The sequence below is a fragment of the Tachypleus tridentatus genome, chromosome 3, assembly GCF_004210375.1.
Source record: "Tachypleus tridentatus isolate NWPU-2018 chromosome 3, ASM421037v1, whole genome shotgun sequence".
Lineage (NCBI taxonomy): Eukaryota > Metazoa > Arthropoda > Merostomata > Xiphosura > Limulidae > Tachypleus > Tachypleus tridentatus.
This window is the reverse complement of record NC_134827.1, coordinates 37,462,388-37,480,696: the sequence shown is the minus strand read 5'-3', so window position 1 is coordinate 37,480,696 and position 18,309 is coordinate 37,462,388. Positions and strand designations below refer to the sequence as shown.

The 18,309-nt window shown below is 36.2% G+C and overlaps 9 non-coding genes across 9 annotated transcripts; all 9 read left to right on the top strand.

Annotated features, from left to right (window-relative positions):
• Positions 1 to 178: 178 nt before the first annotated feature.
• On the top strand, positions 179 to 250 carry TRNAE-UUC (transfer RNA glutamic acid (anticodon UUC)). The gene has a single exon. It is a non-coding gene; the product is annotated as a tRNA-Glu (tRNA).
• A 2,136-nt stretch (positions 251 to 2,386) lies between these two features.
• TRNAE-UUC (transfer RNA glutamic acid (anticodon UUC)) lies at positions 2,387 to 2,458 on the top strand. Its single transcript has one exon. It is a non-coding gene; the product is annotated as a tRNA-Glu (tRNA).
• A 2,138-nt stretch (positions 2,459 to 4,596) lies between these two features.
• On the top strand, positions 4,597 to 4,668 carry TRNAE-UUC (transfer RNA glutamic acid (anticodon UUC)). The gene has a single exon. It is a non-coding gene; the product is annotated as a tRNA-Glu (tRNA).
• Positions 4,669 to 6,809: 2,141 nt separating this feature from the next.
• Positions 6,810 to 6,881, top strand: TRNAE-UUC (transfer RNA glutamic acid (anticodon UUC)). The gene has a single exon. It is a non-coding gene; the product is annotated as a tRNA-Glu (tRNA).
• Positions 6,882 to 9,020: 2,139 nt separating this feature from the next.
• TRNAE-UUC (transfer RNA glutamic acid (anticodon UUC)) lies at positions 9,021 to 9,092 on the top strand. The gene has a single exon. It is a non-coding gene; the product is annotated as a tRNA-Glu (tRNA).
• A 2,135-nt stretch (positions 9,093 to 11,227) lies between these two features.
• On the top strand, positions 11,228 to 11,299 carry TRNAE-UUC (transfer RNA glutamic acid (anticodon UUC)). Its single transcript has one exon. It is a non-coding gene; the product is annotated as a tRNA-Glu (tRNA).
• A 2,135-nt stretch (positions 11,300 to 13,434) lies between these two features.
• Positions 13,435 to 13,506, top strand: TRNAE-UUC (transfer RNA glutamic acid (anticodon UUC)). The gene has a single exon. It is a non-coding gene; the product is annotated as a tRNA-Glu (tRNA).
• A 2,138-nt stretch (positions 13,507 to 15,644) lies between these two features.
• TRNAE-UUC (transfer RNA glutamic acid (anticodon UUC)) lies at positions 15,645 to 15,716 on the top strand. Its single transcript has one exon. It is a non-coding gene; the product is annotated as a tRNA-Glu (tRNA).
• A 2,141-nt stretch (positions 15,717 to 17,857) lies between these two features.
• Positions 17,858 to 17,929, top strand: TRNAE-UUC (transfer RNA glutamic acid (anticodon UUC)). Its single transcript has one exon. It is a non-coding gene; the product is annotated as a tRNA-Glu (tRNA).
• Positions 17,930 to 18,309: the final 380 nt, after the last annotated feature.

The window sequence follows — 18,309 nt, the reverse complement described above, 5'->3', positions numbered from 1 at the left end:
AGTAGATTTGGCGAATATTTCGTTTATAGTGGTATCGTGGCACGTGTGCTACATAATGAAACGGTACTCAGGTATAGTTGCACAAGTCCTTACACTTACCCTGGTACTCTCATTAAAAATGTAATTGTATGCTTTGGTAAATGGTACATATAACAGAAAAGCGATAACGACGGCAACATCCCATGTGGTCTAGTGGCTAGGATACCTGGCTTTCACCCAGGAGGCCCGGGTTCGATTCCCGGCATGGGAAGTTCTCCTTTACAATTTTCACCCAAAACACTTGGTTGTTACTCATGTGTGTGTACAATTGAAAGCTACGTTATTGTTTGTAAGGGAGTCACATACATGACGCTTTTCGTCACCCACAGATAATATTTGAGATAGCAACGCTTTCGTTTTCTCTATGGTCTTCAATGTCAAGAACGATGTGAGCCATCCGTTTACTAGAATGGGATATATAAAAAGATTTCTTTTGTTTCGTTGTAATCTCACGAATTCAAAGTGTTCAACATAACATAACACTCTTTGTACCTGTTATTTAAAAATAAAACGGCATGAAAATTGTAAATGTTACGGATGTAAATTAATATCGGTAAGATCGTTGAACAGTTTTTAGGAAAAACCTGTTTTCTTTAGCAAAAAAGCAAGCCAATCTTCTTCCTATTGAATGGTGGAAATGAAGAAAACGCTTCGGCTGTGGAAGTCAGTAAACTTAACGTTTACCCACGAAACATGTTTCACAGAGAAATTAGGATCATATTTGTAGAATGATTACGTCAGATGTAGGTAGTTTTTTGTTTTTTATGTCATTTGTTTACCGTGTTGTAAAGGCACAGCAATCGTTAACCATAAAGATGAAGCGAAACATACTTCGTCAGTAAACTATGAAAACGATTGGAAATGTCAAAAAGAATTCAGTTATTGCAAAAGAGTCAAGTGACGCGCTTATGCTTTCTATTAGATATTGTTACAATTGACAGTACGACAGAGAGAGAGGAGATAGGCTGTAGTAGTGTAATTTTTCGAAACTGACTACAGTGTGCGACATTTATGAATGGGAACAGTTAGATTTGATTTGCATTTTGTTCTATATCAAAATACTATAAAACGCTTAAAGAGTACATAATTGGTTTATTTATAGGTTTCGCAAATTGATACGCTTTTGTATATTACTGTGGGAAAGCCACCGTTCATTTGAGCGCAAAAATAATATTATTACAGGAAGGTTAATTAAGGAAAATATAAGATTAAATTAAGAACCGATTCTTGTATGTTACACGTATGTTAGTGTAAAAGTATCAAGCTTTTCCAAATCAGCGCCATTAGAACCCACGATCGTACATTTTATTCCCGGAGTGTGAGGAAATTTTACGGATGTAAATTAATATTATTACACGTAAATAAGGTGGTACGGACTATTTATTGAAGAACATTCAAGAGCGAGTGTCTGGTGTATTCCTTGTCTGCGATTATACTTGTGGACGCTGCCAAGAATGTACTCCAGAACGTACCGTTAATTGTACGCTCGTGTGAAGGATAGTAGAGCAAATGATTTTGAGTATTGGATTTGTGATGAAAACGCACAACTAATAATGAGAACGGACAATAAGGAGAAGCTATTTGTGAAAATCCGAAATTACCTTTGGAAGAAAGTTTAGATCTTTATAGTGAAACATGAGAATATTTAAAAATGCACTAAAAAAAAGGTTCTTCGCACGGTAGAACGGTAAGTGTAGGGATTTACCAGGCTAAATACAGCGATTCGATTCCACTCGATAGACACAGCAAATATCTATGTGTGGATTTGCTATAAGGAAACACAATCGAAAAAAAGACAAAGGTTTTCAAGAGCAATCCAATTTTGTGTGGTGTTCAATATATAAGTAACGATCTTAGGAACAATTACTTTTTTTTCTGTCCAAACAGTATATGAGAGGCTTTTCAGAGTATAATAATAGGTTCAATTATTTTGAAGGGAGGATTTTCTGTTGGAGCGTTGGTCTTGGGTGGTAGGTGGAAGAGGTAGCGGGTGCACGCGAGAGGATGTTTGATTAAACTTTGAGCTGTCATGTTTTAGAAATGAAAGTGGCTATAATTTGAAAAATGATTTTGGTACACGAGAGCAGAAGCGTTTTACGCATGTGTATAGATTTCCGGGAACCAAAATTATGACTTGAATAACGGATAACGTGAGGAAAATTAACGAGTAGTAGATTTGGCGAATATTTCGTTTATAGTGGTATCGTGGCACGTGTGCTACATAATGAAACGGTACTCAGGTATAGTTGCTCAAGTCCTTACACTTACCCTGGTACTCTCATTAAAAATGTAATTGTATGCTTTGGTAAATGGTACATATAACAGAAAAGCGATAACGACGGCAACATCCCATGTGGTCTAGTGGCTAGGATACCTGGCTTTCACCCAGGAGGCCCGGGTTCGATTCCCGGCATGGGAAGTTCTCCTTTACAATTTTCACCCAAAACACTTGGTTGTTACTCATGTGTGTGTACAATTGAAAGCTACGTTATTGTTTGTAAGGGAGTCACATACATGACGCTTTTCGTCACCCACAGATAATATTTGAGATAGCAACGCTTTCGTTTTCTCTATGGTCTTCAATGTCAAGAACGATGTGAGCCATCCGTTTACTAGAATGGGATATATAAAAAGATTTCTTTTGTTTCGTTGTAATCTCACGAATTCAAAGTGTTCAACATAACATAACACTCTTTGTACCTGTTATTTAAAAATAAAACGGCATGAAAATTGTAAATGTTACGGATGTAAATTAATATCGGTAAGATCGTTGAACAGTTTTTAGGAAAAACCTGTTTTCTTTAGCAAAAAGCAAGCCAATCTTCTTCCTATTGAATGGTGGAAATGAAGAAAACGCTTCGGCTGTGGAAGTCAGTAAACTTAACGTTTACCCACGAAACATGTTTCACAGAGAAATTAGGATCATATTTGTAGAATGATTACGTCAGATGTAGGTAGTTTTTTGTTTTTTTATGTCATTTGTTTACCGTGTTGTAAAGGCACAGCAATCGTTAACCATAAAGATGAAGCGAAACATACTTCGTCAGTAAACTATGAAAACGATTGGAAATGTCAAAAAGAATTCAGTTATTGCAAAAGAGTCAAGTGACGCGCTTATGCTTTCTATTAGATATTGTTACAATTGACAGTACGACAGAGAGAGAGGAGATAGGCTGTAGTAGTGTTCTTTTTTCGAAACTGACTACAGTGTGCGACATTTATGAATGGGAACAGTTAGATTTGATTTGCATTTTGTTCTATATCAAAATACTATAAAACGCTTAAAGAGTACATAATTGGTTTATTTATAGGTTTCGCAAATTGATACGCTTTTGTATATTACTGTGGGAAAGCCACCGTTCATTTGAGCGCAAAAATAATATTATTACAGGAAGGTTAATTAAGGAAAATATAAGATTAAATTAAGAACCGATTCTTGTATGTTACACGTATGTTAGTGTAAAAGTATCAAGCTTTTCCAAATCAGCGCCATTAGAACCCACGATCGTACATTTTATTCCCGGAGTGTGAGGAAATTTTACGGATGTAAATTAATATTATTACACGTAAATAAGGTGGTACGGACTATTTATTGAAGAACATTCAAGAGCGAGTGTCTGGTGTATTCCTTGTCTGCGATTATACTTGTGGACGCTGCCAAGAATGTACTCCAGAACGTACCGTTAATTGTACGCTCGTGTGAAGGATAGTAGAGCAAATGATTTTGAGTATTGGATTTGTGATGAAAAACGCACAACTAATAATGAGAACGGACAATAAGGAGAAGCTATTTGTGAAAATCCGAAATTACCTTTGGAAGAAAGTTTAGATCTTTATAGTGAAACATGAGAATATTTAAAAATGCACTAAAAAAAAGGTTCTTCGCACGGTAGAACGGTAAGTGTAGGGATTTACCAGGCTAAATACAGCGATTCGATTCCACTCGATAGACACAGCAAATATCTATGTGTGGATTTGCTATAAGGAAACACAATCGAAAAAAAGACAAAGGTTTTCAAGAGCAATCCAATTTTGTGTGGTGTTCAATATATAAGTAACGATCTTAGGAACAATTACTTTTTTTTCTGTCCAAACAGTATATGAGAGGCTTTTCAGAGTATAATAATAGGTTCAATTATTTTGAAGGGAGGATTTTCTGTTGGAGCGTTGGTCTTGGGTGGTAGGTGGAAGAGGTAGCGGGTGCACGCGAGAGGATGTTTGATTAAACTTTGAGCTGTCATGTTTTAGAAATGAAAGTGGCTATAATTTGAAAAATGATTTTGGTACACGAGAGCAGAAGCGTTTTACGCATGTGTATAGATTTCCGGGAACCAAAATTATGACTTGAATAACGGATAACGTGAGGAAAATTAACGAGTAGTAGATTTGGCGAATATTTCGTTTATAGTGGTATCGTGGCACGTGTGCTACATAATGAAACGGTACTCAGGTATAGTTGCTCAAGTCCTTACACTTACCCTGGTACTCTCATTAAAAATGTAATTGTATGCTTTGGTAAATGGTACATATAACAGAAAAGCGATAACGACGGCAACATCCCATGTGGTCTAGTGGCTAGGATACCTGGCTTTCACCCAGGAGGCCCGGGTTCGATTCCCGGCATGGGAAGTTCTCCTTTTACAATTTTCACCCAAAACACTTGGTTGTTACTCATGTGTGTGTACAATTGAAAGCTACGTTATTGTTTGTAAGGGAGTCACATACATGACGCTTTTCGTCACCCACAGATAATATTTGAGATAGCAACGCTTTCGTTTTCTCTATGGTCTTCAATGTCAAGAACGATGTGAGCCATCCGTTTACTAGAATGGGATACATAAAAAGATTTCTTTTGTTTCGTTGTAATCTCACGAATTCAAAGTGTTCAACATAACATAACACTCTTTGTACCTGTTATTTAAAAATAAAACGGCATGAAAATTGTAAATGTTACGGATGTAAATTAATATCGGTAAGATCGTTGAACAGTTTTTAGGAAAAACCTGTTTTCTTTAGCAAAAAAGCAAGCCAATCTTCTTCCTATTGAATGGTGGAAATGAAGAAAACGCTTCGGCTGTGGAAGTCAGTAAACTTAACGTTTACCCACGAAACATGTTTCACAGAGAAATTAGGATCATATTTGTAGAATGATTACGTCAGATGTAGGTAGTTTTTTGTTTTTTTATGTCATTTGTTTACCGTGTTGTAAAGGCACAGCAATCGTTAACCATAAAGATGAAGCGAAACATACTTCGTCAGTAAACTATGAAAACGATTGGAAATGTCAAAAAGAATTCAGTTATTGCAAAAGAGTCAAGTGACGCGCTTATGCTTTCTATTAGATATTGTTACAATTGACAGTACGACAGAGAGAGAGGAGATAGGCTGTAGTAGTGTTCTTTTTTCGAAACTGACTACAGTGTGCGACATTTATGAATGGGAACAGTTAGATTTGATTTGCATTTTGTTCTATATCAAAATACTATAAAACGCTTAAAGAGTACATAATTGGTTTATTTATAGGTTTCGCAAATTGATACGCTTTTGTATATTACTGTGGGAAAGCCACCGTTCATTTGAGCGCAAAAATAATATTATTACAGGAAGGTTAATTAAGGAAAATATAAGATTAAATTAAGAACCGATTCTTGTATGTTACACGTATGTTAGTGTAAAAGTATCAAGCTTTTCCAAATCAGCGCCATTAGAACCCACGATCGTACATTTTATTCCCGGAGTGTGAGGAAATTTTACGGATGTAAATTAATATTATTACACGTAAATAAGGTGGTACGGACTATTTATTGAAGAACATTCAAGAGCGAGTGTCTGGTGTATTCCTTGTCTGCGATTATACTTGTGGACGCTGCCAAGAATGTACTCCAGAACGTACCGTTAATTGTACGCTCGTGTGAAGGATAGTAGAGCAAATGATTTTGAGTATTGGATTTGTGATGAAAACGCACAACTAATAATGAGAACGGACAATAAGGAGAAGCTATTTGTGAAAATCCGAAATTACCTTTGGAAGAAAGTTTAGATCTTTATAGTGAAACATGAGAATATTTAAAAATGCACTAAAAAAAAGGTTCTTCGCACGGTAGAACGGTAAGTGTAGGGATTTACCAGGCTAAATACAGCGATTCGATTCCACTCGATAGACACAGCAAATATCTATGTGTGGATTTGCTATAAGGAAACACAATCGAAAAAAAAGACAAAGGTTTTCAAGAGCAATCCAATTTTGTGTGGTGTTCAATATATAAGTAACGATCTTAGGAACAATTACTTTTTTTTCTGTCCAAACAGTATATGAGAGGCTTTTCAGAGTATAATAATAGGTTCAATTATTTTGAAGGGAGGATTTTCTGTTGGAGCGTTGGTCTTGGGTGGTAGGTGGAAGAGGTAGCGGGTGCACGCGAGAGGATGTTTGATTAAACTTTGAGCTGTCATGTTTTAGAAATGAAAGTGGCTATAATTTGAAAAATGATTTTGGTACACGAGAGCAGAAGCGTTTTTACGCATGTGTATAGATTTCCGGGAACCAAAATTATGACTTGAATAACGGATAACGTGAGGAAAATTAACGAGTAGTAGATTTGGCGAATATTTCGTTTATAGTGGTATCGTGGCACGTGTGCTACATAATGAAACGGTACTCAGGTATAGTTGCTCAAGTCCTTACACTTACCCTGGTACTCTCATTAAAAATGTAATTGTATGCTTTGGTAAATGGTACATATAACAGAAAAGCGATAACGACGGCAACATCCCATGTGGTCTAGTGGCTAGGATACCTGGCTTTCACCCAGGAGGCCCGGGTTCGATTCCCGGCATGGGAAGTTCTCCTTTTACAATTTTCACCCAAAACACTTGGTTGTTACTCATGTGTGTGTACAATTGAAAGCTACGTTATTGTTTGTAAGGGAGTCACATACATGACGCTTTTCGTCACCCACAGATAATATTTGAGATAGCAACGCTTTCGTTTTCTCTATGGTCTTCAATGTCAAGAACGATGTGAGCCATCCGTTTACTAGAATGGGATATATAAAAAGATTTCTTTTGTTTCGTTGTAATCTCACGAATTCAAAGTGTTCAACATAACATAACACTCTTTGTACCTGTTATTTAAAAATAAAACGGCATGAAAATTGTAAATGTTACGGATGTAAATTAATATCGGTAAGATCGTTGAACAGTTTTTAGGAAAAACCTGTTTTCTTTAGCAAAAAAGCAAGCCAATCTTCTTCCTATTGAATGGTGGAAATGAAGAAAACGCTTCGGCTGTGGAAGTCAGTAAACTTAACGTTTACCCACGAAACATGTTTCACAGAGAAATTAGGATCATATTTGTAGAATGATTACGTCAGATGTAGGTAGTTTTTGTTTTTTTATGTCATTTGTTTACCGTGTTGTAAAGGCACAGCAATCGTTAACCATAAAGATGAAGCGAAACATACTTCGTCAGTAAACTATGAAAACGATTGGAAATGTCAAAAAGAATTCAGTTATTGCAAAAGAGTCAAGTGACGCGCTTATGCTTTCTATTAGATATTGTTACAATTGACAGTACGACAGAGAGAGAGGAGATAGGCTGTAGTAGTGTAATTTTTCGAAACTGACTACAGTGTGCGACATTTATGAATGGGAACAGTTAGATTTGATTTGCATTTTGTTCTATATCAAAATACTATAAAACGCTTAAAGAGTACATAATTGGTTTATTTATAGGTTTCGCAAATTGATACGCTTTTGTATATTACTGTGGGAAAGCCACCGTTCATTTGAGCGCAAAAATAATATTATTACAGGAAGGTTAATTAAGGAAAATATAAGATTAAATTAAGAACCGATTCTTGTATGTTACACGTATGTTAGTGTAAAAGTATCAAGCTTTTCCAAATCAGCGCCATTAGAACCCACGATCGTACATTTTATTCCCGGAGTGTGAGGAAATTTTACGGATGTAAATTAATATTATTACACGTAAATAAGGTGGTACGGACTATTTATTGAAGAACATTCAAGAGCGAGTGTCTGGTGTATTCCTTGTCTGCGATTATACTTGTGGACGCTGCCAAGAATGTACTCCAGAACGTACCGTTAATTGTACGCTCGTGTGAAGGATAGTAGAGCAAATGATTTTGAGTATTGGATTTGTGATGAAAAACGCACAACTAATAATGAGAACGGACAATAAGGAGAAGCTATTTGTGAAAATCCGAAATTACCTTTGGAAGAAAGTTTAGATCTTTATAGTGAAACATGAGAATATTTAAAAATGCACTAAAAAAAAGGTTCTTCGCACGGTAGAACGGTAAGTGTAGGGATTTACCAGGCTAAATACAGCGATTCGATTCCACTCGATAGACACAGCAAATATCTATGTGTGGATTTGCTATAAGGAAACACAATCGAAAAAAAAGACAAAGGTTTTCAAGAGCAATCCAATTTTGTGTGGTGTTCAATATATAAGTAACGATCTTAGGAACAATTACTTTTTTTTCTGTCCAAACAGTATATGAGAGGCTTTTCAGAGTATAATAATAGGTTCAATTATTTTGAAGGGAGGATTTTCTGTTGGAGCGTTGGTCTTGGGTGGTAGGTGGAAGAGGTAGCGGGTGCACGCGAGAGGATGTTTGATTAAACTTTGAGCTGTCATGTTTTAGAAATGAAAGTGGCTATAATTTGAAAAATGATTTTGGTACACGAGAGCAGAAGCGTTTTACGCATGTGTATAGATTTCCGGGAACCAAAATTATGACTTGAATAACGGATAACGTGAGGAAAATTAACGAGTAGTAGATTTGGCGAATATTTCGTTTATAGTGGTATCGTGGCACGTGTGCTACATAATGAAACGGTACTCAGGCATAGTTGCTCAAGTCCTTACACTTACCCTGGTACTCTCATTAAAAATGTAATTGTATGCTTTGGTAAATGGTACATATAACAGAAAAGCGATAACGACGGCAACATCCCATGTGGTCTAGTGGCTAGGATACCTGGCTTTCACCCAGGAGGCCCGGGTTCGATTCCCGGCATGGGAAGTTCTCCTTTACAATTTTCACCCAAAACACTTGGTTGTTACTCATGTGTGTGTACAATTGAAAGCTACGTTATTGTTTGTAAGGGAGTCACATACATGACGCTTTTCGTCACCCACAGATAATATTTGAGATAGCAACGCTTTCGTTTTCTCTATGGTCTTCAATGTCAAGAACGATGTGAGCCATCCGTTTACTAGAATGGGATATATAAAAAGATTTCTTTTGTTTCGTTGTAATCTCACGAATTCAAAGTGTTCAACATAACATAACACTCTTTGTACCTGTTATTTAAAAATAAAACGGCATGAAAATTGTAAATGTTACGGATGTAAATTAATATCGGTAAGATCGTTGAACAGTTTTTAGGAAAAACCTGTTTTCTTTAGCAAAAAGCAAGCCAATCTTCTTCCTATTGAATGGTGGAAATGAAGAAAACGCTTCGGCTGTGGAAGTCAGTAAACTTAACGTTTACCCACGAAACATGTTTCACAGAGAAATTAGGATCATATTTGTAGAATGATTACGTCAGATGTAGGTAGTTTTTTGTTTTTTATGTCATTTGTTTACCGTGTTGTAAAGGCACAGCAATCGTTAACCATAAAGATGAAGCGAAACATACTTCGTCAGTAAACTATGAAAACGATTGGAAATGTCAAAAAGAATTCAGTTATTGCAAAAGAGTCAAGTGACGCGCTTATGCTTTCTATTAGATATTGTTACAATTGACAGTACGACAGAGAGAGAGGAGATAGGCTGTAGTAGTGTAATTTTTCGAATCTGACTACAGTGTGCGACATTTATGAATGGGAACAGTTAGATTTGATTTGCATTTTGTTCTATATCAAAATACTATAAAACGCTTAAAGAGTACATAATTGGTTTATTTATAGGTTTCGCAAATTGATACGCTTTTGTATATTACTGTGGGAAAGCCACCGTTCATTTGAGCGCAAAAATAATATTATTACAGGAAGGTTAATTAAGGAAAATATAAGATTAAATTAAGAACCGATTCTTGTATGTTACACGTATGTTAGTGTAAAAGTATCAAGCTTTTCCAAATCAGCGCCATTAGAACCCACGATCGTACATTTTATTCCCGGAGTGTGAGGAAATTTTACGGATGTAAATTAATATTATTACACGTAAATAAGGTGGTACGGACTATTTATTGAAGAACATTCAAGAGCGAGTGTCTGGTGTATTCCTTGTCTGCGATTATACTTGTGGACGCTGCCAAGAATGTACTCCAGAACGTACCGTTAATTGTACGCTCGTGTGAAGGATAGTAGAGCAAATGATTTTGAGTATTGGATTTGTGATGAAAACGCACAACTAATAATGAGAACGGACAATAAGGAGAAGCTATTTGTGAAAATCCGAAATTACCTTTGGAAGAAAGTTTAGATCTTTATAGTGAAACATGAGAATATTTAAAAATGCACTAAAAAAAAGGTTCTTCGCACGGTAGAACGGTAAGTGTAGGGATTTACCAGGCTAAATACAGCGATTCGATTCCACTCGATAGACACAGCAAATATCTATGTGTGGATTTGCTATAAGGAAACACAATCGAAAAAAAGACAAAGGTTTTCAAGAGCAATCCAATTTTGTGTGGTGTTCAATATATAAGTAACGATCTTAGGAACAATTACTTTTTTTTCTGTCCAAACAGTATATGAGAGGCTTTTCAGAGTATAATAATAGGTTCAATTATTTTGAAGGGAGGATTTTCTGTTGGAGCGTTGGTCTTGGGTGGTAGGTGGAAGAGGTAGCGGGTGCACGCGAGAGGATGTTTGATTAAACTTTGAGCTGTCATGTTTTAGAAATGAAAGTGGCTATAATTTGAAAAATGATTTTGGTACACGAGAGCAGAAGCGTTTTACGCATGTGTATAGATTTCCGGGAACCAAAATTATGACTTGAATAACGGATAACGTGAGGAAAATTAACGAGTAGTAGATTTGGCGAATATTTCGTTTATAGTGGTATCGTGGCACGTGTGCTACATAATGAAACGGTACTCAGGTATAGTTGCTCAAGTCCTTACACTTACCCTGGTACTCTCATTAAAAATGTAATTGTATGCTTTGGTAAATGGTACATATAACAGAAAAGCGATAACGACGGCAACATCCCATGTGGTCTAGTGGCTAGGATACCTGGCTTTCACCCAGGAGGCCCGGGTTCGATTCCCGGCATGGGAAGTTCTCCTTTACAATTTTCACCCAAAACACTTGGTTGTTACTCATGTGTGTGTACAATTGAAAGCTACGTTATTGTTTGTAAGGGAGTCACATACATGACGCTTTTCGTCACCCACAGATAATATTTGAGATAGCAACGCTTTCGTTTTCTCTATGGTCTTCAATGTCAAGAACGATGTGAGCCATCCGTTTACTAGAATGGGATACATAAAAAGATTTCTTTTGTTTCGTTGTAATCTCACGAATTCAAAGTGTTCAACATAACATAACACTCTTTGTACCTGTTATTTAAAAATAAAACGGCATGAAAATTGTAAATGTTACGGATGTAAATTAATATCGGTAAGATCGTTGAACAGTTTTTAGGAAAAACCTGTTTTCTTTAGCAAAAAGCAAGCCAATCTTCTTCCTATTGAATGGTGGAAATGAAGAAAACGCTTCGGCTGTGGAAGTCAGTAAACTTAACGTTTACCCACGAAACATGTTTCACAGAGAAATTAGGATCATATTTGTAGAATGATTACGTCAGATGTAGGTAGTTTTTTGTTTTTTATGTCATTTGTTTACCGTGTTGTAAAGGCACAGCAATCGTTAACCATAAAGATGAAGCGAAACATACTTCGTCAGTAAACTATGAAAACGATTGGAAATGTCAAAAAGAATTCAGTTATTGCAAAAGAGTCAAGTGACGCGCTTATGCTTTCTATTAGATATTGTTACAATTGACAGTACGACAGAGAGAGAGAGATAGGCTGTAGTAGTGTTCTTTTTCGAAACTGACTACAGTGTGCGACATTTATGAATGGGAACAGTTAGATTTGATTTGCATTTTGTTCTATATCAAAATACTATAAAACGCTTAAAGAGTACATAATTGGTTTATTTATAGGTTTCGCAAATTGATACGCTTTTGTATATTACTGTGGGAAAGCCACCGTTCATTTGAGCGCAAAAATAATATTATTACAGGAAGGTTAATTAAGGAAAATATAAGATTAAATTAAGAACCGATTCTTGTATGTTACACGTATGTTAGTGTAAAAGTATCAAGCTTTTCCAAATCAGCGCCATTAGAACCCACGATCGTACATTTTATTCCCGGAGTGTGAGGAAATTTTACGGATGTAAATTAATATTATTACACGTAAATAAGGTGGTACGGACTATTTATTGAAGAACATTCAAGAGCGAGTGTCTGGTGTATTCCTTGTCTGCGATTATACTTGTGGACGCTGCCAAGAATGTACTCCAGAACGTACCGTTAATTGTACGCTCGTGTGAAGGATAGTAGAGCAAATGATTTTGAGTATTGGATTTGTGATGAAAACGCACAACTAATAATGAGAACGGACAATAAGGAGAAGCTATTTGTGAAAATCCGAAATTACCTTTGGAAGAAAGTTTAGATCTTTATAGTGAAACATGAGAATATTTAAAAATGCACTAAAAAAAAGGTTCTTCGCACGGTAGAACGGTAAGTGTAGGGATTTACCAGGCTAAATACAGCGATTCGATTCCACTCGATAGACACAGCAAATATCTATGTGTGGATTTGCTATAAGGAAACACAATCGAAAAAAAGACAAAGGTTTTCAAGAGCAATCCAATTTTGTGTGGTGTTCAATATATAAGTAACGATCTTAGGAACAATTACTTTTTTTTCTGTCCAAACAGTATATGAGAGGCTTTTCAGAGTATAATAATAGGTTCAATTATTTTGAAGGGAGGATTTTCTGTTGGAGCGTTGGTCTTGGGTGGTAGGTGGAAGAGGTAGCGGGTGCACGCGAGAGGATGTTTGATTAAACTTTGAGCTGTCATGTTTTAGAAATGAAAGTGGCTATAATTTGAAAAATGATTTTGGTACACGAGAGCAGAAGCGTTTTTACGCATGTGTATAGATTTCCGGGAACCAAAATTATGACTTGAATAACGGATAACGTGAGGAAAATTAACGAGTAGTAGATTTGGCGAATATTTCGTTTATAGTGGTATCGTGGCACGTGTGCTACATAATGAAACGGTACTCAGGTATAGTTGCTCAAGTCCTTACACTTACCCTGGTACTCTCATTAAAAATGTAATTGTATGCTTTGGTAAATGGTACATATAACAGAAAAGCGATAACGACGGCAACATCCCATGTGGTCTAGTGGCTAGGATACCTGGCTTTCACCCAGGAGGCCCGGGTTCGATTCCCGGCATGGGAAGTTCTCCTTTACAATTTTCACCCAAAACACTTGGTTGTTACTCATGTGTGTGTACAATTGAAAGCTACGTTATTGTTTGTAAGGGAGTCACATACATGACGCTTTTCGTCACCCACAGATAATATTTGAGATAGCAACGCTTTCGTTTTCTCTATGGTCTTCAATGTCAAGAACGATGTGAGCCATCCGTTTACTAGAATGGGATACATAAAAAGATTTCTTTTGTTTCGTTGTAATCTCACGAATTCAAAGTGTTCAACATAACATAACACTCTTTGTACCTGTTATTTAAAAATAAAACGGCATGAAAATTGTAAATGTTACGGATGTAAATTAATATCGGTAAGATCGTTGAACAGTTTTTAGGAAAAACCTGTTTTCTTTAGCAAAAAGCAAGCCAATCTTCTTCCTATTGAATGGTGGAAATGAAGAAAACGCTTCGGCTGTGGAAGTCAGTAAACTTAACGTTTACCCACGAAACATGTTTCACAGAGAAATTAGGATCATATTTGTAGAATGATTACGTCAGATGTAGGTAGTTTTTTGTTTTTTATGTCATTTGTTTACCGTGTTGTAAAGGCACAGCAATCGTTAACCATAAAGATGAAGCGAAACATACTTCGTCAGTAAACTATGAAAACGATTGGAAATGTCAAAAAGAATTCAGTTATTGCAAAAGAGTCAAGTGACGCGCTTATGCTTTCTATTAGATATTGTTACAATTGACAGTACGACAGAGAGAGAGGAGATAGGCTGTAGTAGTGTTCTTTTTTCGAAACTGACTACAGTGTGCGACATTTATGAATGGGAACAGTTAGATTTGATTTGCATTTTGTTCTATATCAAAATACTATAAAACGCTTAAAGAGTACATAATTGGTTTATTTATAGGTTTCGCAAATTGATACGCTTTTGTATATTACTGTGGGAAAGCCACCGTTCATTTGAGCGCAAAAATAATATTATTACAGGAAGGTTAATTAAGGAAAATATAAGATTAAATTAAGAACCGATTCTTGTATGTTACACGTATGTTAGTGTAAAAGTATCAAGCTTTTCCAAATCAGCGCCATTAGAACCCACGATCGTACATTTTATTCCCGGAGTGTGAGGAAATTTTACGGATGTAAATTAATATTATTACACGTAAATAAGGTGGTACGGACTATTTATTGAAGAACATTCAAGAGCGAGTGTCTGGTGTATTCCTTGTCTGCGATTATACTTGTGGACGCTGCCAAGAATGTACTCCAGAACGTACCGTTAATTGTACGCTCGTGTGAAGGATAGTAGAGCAAATGATTTTGAGTATTGGATTTGTGATGAAAAACGCACAACTAATAATGAGAACGGACAATAAGGAGAAGCTATTTGTGAAAATCCGAAATTACCTTTGGAAGAAAGTTTAGATCTTTATAGTGAAACATGAGAATATTTAAAAATGCACTAAAAAAAAGGTTCTTCGCACGGTAGAACGGTAAGTGTAGGGATTTACCAGGCTAAATACAGCGATTCGATTCCACTCGATAGACACAGCAAATATCTATGTGTGGATTTGCTATAAGGAAACACAATCGAAAAAAAGACAAAGGTTTTCAAGAGCAATCCAATTTTGTGTGGTGTTCAATATATAAGTAACGATCTTAGGAACAATTACTTTTTTTTCTGTCCAAACAGTATATGAGAGGCTTTTCAGAGTATAATAATAGGTTCAATTATTTTGAAGGGAGGATTTTCTGTTGGAGCGTTGGTCTTGGGTGGTAGGTGGAAGAGGTAGCGGGTGCACGCGAGAGGATGTTTGATTAAACTTTGAGCTGTCATGTTTTAGAAATGAAAGTGGCTATAATTTGAAAAATGATTTTGGTACACGAGAGCAGAAGCGTTTTTACGCATGTGTATAGATTTCCGGGAACCAAAATTATGACTTGAATAACGGATAACGTGAGGAAAATTAACGAGTAGTAGATTTGGCGAATATTTCGTTTATAGTGGTATCGTGGCACGTGTGCTACATAATGAAACGGTACTCAGGTATAGTTGCTCAAGTCCTTACACTTACCCTGGTACTCTCATTAAAAATGTAATTGTATGCTTTGGTAAATGGTACATATAACAGAAAAGCGATAACGACGGCAACATCCCATGTGGTCTAGTGGCTAGGATACCTGGCTTTCACCCAGGAGGCCCGGGTTCGATTCCCGGCATGGGAAGTTCTCCTTTTACAATTTTCACCCAAAACACTTGGTTGTTACTCATGTGTGTGTACAATTGAAAGCTACGTTATTGTTTGTAAGGGAGTCACATACATGACGCTTTTCGTCACCCACAGATAATATTTGAGATAGCAACGCTTTCGTTTTCTCTATGGTCTTCAATGTCAAGAACGATGTGAGCCATCCGTTTACTAGAATGGGATATATAAAAAGATTTCTTTTGTTTCGTTGTAATCTCACGAATTCAAAGTGTTCAACATAACATAACACTCTTTGTACCTGTTATTTAAAAATAAAACGGCATGAAAATTGTAAATGTTACGGATGTAAATTAATATCGGTAAGATCGTTGAACAGTTTTTAGGAAAAACCTGTTTTCTTTAGCAAAAAAGCAAGCCAATCTTCTTCCTATTGAATGGTGGAAATGAAGAAAACGCTTCGGCTGTGGAAGTCAGTAAACTTAACGTTTACCCACGAAACATGTTTCACAGAGAAATTAGGATCATATTTGTAGAATGATTACGTCAGATGTAGGTAGTTTTTGTTTTTTTATGTCATTTGTTTACCGTGTTGTAAAGGCACAGCAATCGTTAACCATAAAGATGAAGCGAAACATACTTCGTCAGTAAACTATGAAAACGATTGGAAATGTCAAAAAGAATTCAGTTATTGCAAAAGAGTCAAGTGACGCGCTTATGCTTTCTATTAGATATTGTTACAATTGACAGTACGACAGAGAGAGAGGAGATAGGCTGTAGTAGTGTTCTTTTTTCGAAACTGACTACAGTGTGCGACATTTATGAATGGGAACAGTTAGATTTGATTTGCATTTTGTTCTATATCAAAATACTATAAAACGCTTAAAGAGTACATAATCGGTTTATTTATAGGTTTCGCAAATTGATACGCTTTTGTATATTACTGTGGGAAAGCCACCGTTCATTTGAGCGCAAAAATAATATTATTACAGGAAGGTTAATTAAGGAAAATATAAGATTAAATTAAGAACCGATTCTTGTATGTTACACGTATGTTAGTGTAAAAGTATCAAGCTTTTCCAAATCAGCGCCATTAGAACCCACGATCGTACATTTTATTCCCGGAGTGTGAGGAAATTTTACGGATGTAAATTAATATTATTACACGTAAATAAGGTGGTACGGACTATTTATTGAAGAACATTCAAGAGCGAGTGTCTGGTGTATTCCTTGTCTGCGATTATACTTGTGGACGCTGCCAAGAATGTACTCCAGAACGTACCGTTAATTGTACGCTCGTGTGAAGGATAGTAGAGCAAATGATTTTGAGTATTGGATTTGTGATGAAAAACGCACAACTAATAATGAGAACGGACAATAAGGAGAAGCTATTTGTGAAAATCCGAAATTACCTTTGGAAGAAAGTTTAGATCTTTATAGTGAAACATGAGAATATTTAAAAATGCACTAAAAAAAAGGTTCTTCGCACGGTAGAACGGTAAGTGTAGGGATTTACCAGGCTAAATACAGCGATTCGATTCCACTCGATAGACACAGCAAATATCTATGTGTGGATTTGCTATAAGGAAACACAATCGAAAAAAAAGACAAAGGTTTTCAAGAGCAATCCAATTTTGTGTGGTGTTCAATATATAAGTAACGATCTTAGGAACAATTACTTTTTTTTCTGTCCAAACAGTATATGAGAGGCTTTTCAGAGTATAATAATAGGTTCAATTATTTTGAAGGGAGGATTTTCTGTTGGAGCGTTGGTCTTGGGTGGTAGGTGGAAGAGGTAGCGGGTGCACGCGAGAGGATGTTTGATTAAACTTTGAGCTGTCATGTTTTAGAAATGAAAGTGGCTATAATTTGAAAAATGATTTTGGTACACGAGAGCAGAAGCGTTTTTACGCATGTGTATAGATTTCCGGGAACCAAAATTATGACTTGAATAACGGATAACGTGAGGAAAATTAACGAGTAGTAGATTTGGCGAATATTTCGTTTATAGTGGTATCGTGGCACGTGTGCTACATAATGAAACGGTACTCAGGCATAGTTGCTCAAGTCCTTACACTTACCCTGGTACTCTCATTAAAAATGTAATTGTATGCTTTGGTAAATGGTACATATAACAGAAAAGCGATAACGACGGCAACATCCCATGTGGTCTAGTGGCTAGGATACCTGGCTTTCACCCAGGAGGCCCGGGTTCGATTCCCGGCATGGGAAGTTCTCCTTTTACAATTTTCACCCAAAACACTTGGTTGTTACTCATGTGTGTGTACAATTGAAAGCTACGTTATTGTTTGTAAGGGAGTCACATACATGACGCTTTTCGTCACCCACAGATAATATTTGAGATAGCAACGCTTTCGTTTTCTCTATGGTCTTCAATGTCAAGAACGATGTGAGCCATCCGTTTACTAGAATGGGATATATAAAAAGATTTCTTTTGTTTCGTTGTAATCTCACGTATTCAAAGTGTTCAACATAACATAACACTCTTTGTACCTGTTATTTAAAAATAAAACGGCATGAAAATTGTAAATGTTACGGATGTAAATTAATATCGGTAAGATCGTTGAACAGTTTTTAGGAAAAACCTGTTT